Below are 3,968 nucleotides of genomic sequence, written 5' to 3'. Positions count from 1 at the left end.
ATTTTGAGAATTTTTGTTTCTTCTCTTTAATTCTTCCCTATAAAATATTTTCTTATTAAAATATTGACACATAATATAAAGTCCATGTAAATTATTTGTGCACAAGTTACTAATTTGACTTTTTTCCTATACAGTGTAACACATGACTTGAATTTGGAGGGGCCTTTATCTTTCTTTTTTATGTACTTAGCACAGGGTCTACAGGGTCTCACTATACAGATCAGACTTGTAGTGATCGTCCTGTTTTCAGCCTCCCAAGGGCTAGGATTACAGGCATCACACAGTCTCAGTGTGCCCCAGGGGTGGGGCCTGCAAGTCATGCCAAGGATTGATCCCCAGCCCCTGTGTCTGCATATTCAAGTGCTTTAGTCCCCTGAGCTACCTGGTGGGCCCTAAACTTGGAGGTTTTAGTCCATGCCAATAGCTTGTATATACTTTTCTTTAATCAAAGAAATTTCCCAAAGATGGATACATGCTGTTGAGCCCATTGTAAATTTTTTCATAGATATCATATAGTGGCACTACCACATGTTCAATAATGATAAATTGTGGTAAATTTAAATGAAATACAGAAAAATTGTTTAATGTCCATCCTAAGTGAATTCAGTTACTACATTTCTCACATATGAGCCATGAAGGCACAACTGGCCTAAACTGCAATACATGAGTGTCATATTTAATCACACTTACAAAATAAATATTCTCAATCACTACCTTGTTAAAGATGAATTTGAAATTCCAAAGAGCTTAGTAACTGAATTAAAATCACTCAGCCTTAGAATATTTAGGACATGATACATAACACAGTTTACTTCTTAAGCACTAGGTATACATTTCCTGACAAAAATGAAATAGCATAAGAAAATAACTCATTTCTTTAGCATAGGCCTGACACAGTTATTAAACTTTAGAGAAATGTAGACAGAGCAAGCCTTAATTCACATTTTCAGTTTGTATTAAATAGCTATTTCTAATAAGTAAATTTATCTTGACTGTTACAGGGAAGATTGTCCTGCATATTGAAAACAGTCATCAAATAGAGGCAACTTTATTTTCAAATGCTTGGTATTATACAAATTGTTTTATTTATGTACATATTTAATTTATTATTAGGGATTGCATCAAGAGCCTTCTATATGTTAGGCTTGTATTTAACTACTTACGTGCATCATGGGTTTAATTTATTGTATTTTAAAATATTAATATTCATTAGATGGCACAGAACATTGTGGGCTATCCGGGTGGCAGCAACATGAAGAACAGAGTAGTGAATCCCTGAATAAGTTGCTAAAATGATGCCCACACCAGTTATACTGTTGCAAGAGGGGATGGAGAGCTTCCAAGGTGTCCCTCAGCTTGTGAATAACATCAGTGCCTGCCAGGTGATTGCGGAGGCTGTAAAAACCACCCTGAGTCCCCGTGGCATGCACAAGCTTATTGTAGATGGCTGAGGCAAAGCAACAAGTTCTAATGATGGGGCCACAATTTTGAAACTTCTTGAAGTCCTCCATCCTGCAGCAAAGACTTTGATGGACATTGCCAAACCTCAAGATGCTGAGGTTGGTGATGGCAGCACCTCTGTAACACGGCTGGCTGTAGAGTTTCTGAAGCAAGTGAAACCCTACATGGAGGAAGATGTGCACCCCCAGATCATCATCTGAACACTCCACGCAGCTACACAGTGGCAATTAACAAGGTCAAGGAGATCACTGTGACCATGAAGAAGCAAGCTAAAGGGGAGCAGAGGAAGCTGCTGGAGAAGTGTGCCATGATGGCTCTGAGCTCCAAGCTGATCTCCCAGAAGAAAGCCTTCCTTGCTAAGATGGTGGTTGATGCTGTGATGATGCTAGATGATTTGCTGCAGCATAAGATGATTGGAATCAAGAAGGCACAGGGTGGAGCCTTAGAGGAGTCTCACCTGGTGGCTGGTGTTGCATTCAAGATTTTTTCTTAAACTGAATTTGAAATGAAACCTAAAAAGTACAATAACTCTATGATTGCCTTATTAAATGTTGAACTTGGGCTGAAAGCTGAGAAAGATAATACTGAAATCAGAGTACACAAGGTAAAGGATTAGCAGGCAATTGTCTATGCTGAGTGGGACATTCTGTATGACAAGTTAGAGAAGATCTGTAATTCTGGAGCCACAGTTATTTTGTTCAAACTTCCTAATAGGTGTGTGGCCACCCAGTACCCCACTGATACAGATATGTTCTGCGCTGGCCATGTGCCTGAGGAGGATTTGAAGAGCACAATGAGGGCCTGTGGAGGCTCAGTCCAGACCAGCATGAATGCTCTATCAGCAGATGTGCTGGGCAGCTGCCAGTTATTCAAAGAGATGCAGATTGGAGGTGAAAGGTATCATTTCTTCACTGGCTTCCCCAAGGCCAAGACTTGCACCTTCATCCTCCGTGGTGGAGCTGAGAAGTTCATGGAGGAGACAGAGCAGTCTCTGCATGATGCCATCATGACTTTCAGGAGGGCCATCAAGAATGATTCAGTAGTGGCTGGTGGTGGAGCCATCGAGATGGAGCTCTCTAAGTACCTTCAGGATCACTCAAGGACTATCCCAAGAAAACAGCAGTTACTGATTGAGGCATATGCTAAGGCCTTGGAGATTATCCCACATCAACTATGTGACAATGTTGGCTTTGATGCCACAAACATTCTGAACAAACTATGGGTTCAGCATGCCCAGAGTGGCAGGTGGTATTGGGTGGACATAAACAATGACATCACTGATAACTTCGAAGCTTTCATGTAGGAACCAGCTATGGTGTGGATCAATGCCCTGACCGCAGCCTCTGAGGCTGCATGCCTGATCATGTCCATTGATGAGACCATCAAGAACCCTCGCTCAGCCATGGATACTCCTCCAGCAGAGCACCAGGGCTGCGGCCACCTCCCTTGAGATCCCACCCATCACACAGGCTGGCAGCTGGCTGCAGGTGTGCTTGCCCTCCCTGGCTTGGCTCATTGGTATTATGAATAAGTGGTAATAATTGGTTTGTTCTGTTCTCCCTGGAGGTTCTTTAAATAAAACTTAAGACTTTGAAGAAAAAAAAAAGATTCATTAGATTATATAGCTTCCTACATATACATTTAGAAATTTCTCATGTTTAATAATATTCACAAAAGTAATTTCAAGCAATAAAATTCATTAAATAGACATATCTCACCCCTAAATAACCCACCAGAGCCAATTCCTGATATGGTGATACCTACTGACAGATTTTAGTACTTTCATCCAAATTTGTTGAACATTGATAATACCCCAGCCAGCTCAAAACCTTTATTTCCAAGAGTTTAACGCTAGTCGGGATTAAGCATGGGATAAGCCATAAATCTTCTGGAGTCAATTACAACTTATTGCCTAAGATTCACATTTCACCTAACTCACATTCTTCATGACATTTTTCATCCTATTATCCTCACCCCACCACTCATTCTGATTTCTTGTCTTTCTACATGTTGATGAGGCAAAAACTAACTTTTCCCTCTAAGTTCTTTAATTCAGTTCTGTATCTAGTAGAGACTGAGCCCATGCACTTAGTCCAAGTACAGGCCCTTCTGACATCTCCACAGGATACTGCTGGAACATAGATGGCATGCAGTGGCCTTTTAAATAAGCTCTATGATTGCGTGAGCCCATTCCAGGATTGTGGCAGTTCATCAGTCTTACTTCCCACTGTATTTTTTTATCAGGTACAGGACTGTGTGGCTGAAAAATAAGAAGATAACTTTAAGATATTTTGTTTGCTTTTTTCTAGGGTAATGAAAACAAGAGCATGGAATTTTTTAATTTTATTTATTTATTTATTTATTTGGTGGAACCAGGGATTGAGCTCAAGCCCTTGCACTTGCCAGGCAAGCGGTTATTTTACTGAGCCATCTCCCCAGCCTGAGCATGGTATTTTAGCATGTGCTCTCAAGAGTTTTTCTCTGGAAGAAATAAGTAAACCTTTCAT

General features: G+C 40.5%; 1 pseudogene; it reads left to right on the top strand.

The window, feature by feature from the left end:
* The first annotated feature begins 1,292 nt into the window (after positions 1–1,292).
* LOC101575522 lies at positions 1,293–2,911 on the top strand (annotated as a pseudogene).
* Positions 2,912–3,968: the final 1,057 nt, after the last annotated feature.

The sequence above is a fragment of the Octodon degus genome, unplaced genomic scaffold, assembly GCF_000260255.1.
Source record: "Octodon degus isolate 3935 unplaced genomic scaffold, OctDeg1.0 scaffold00019, whole genome shotgun sequence".
Classification (NCBI taxonomy): domain Eukaryota; kingdom Metazoa; phylum Chordata; class Mammalia; order Rodentia; family Octodontidae; genus Octodon; species Octodon degus.
The sequence above is the reverse complement of the archived record's forward strand: the minus strand, read 5'-3'. Positions and strand labels throughout refer to the sequence as shown.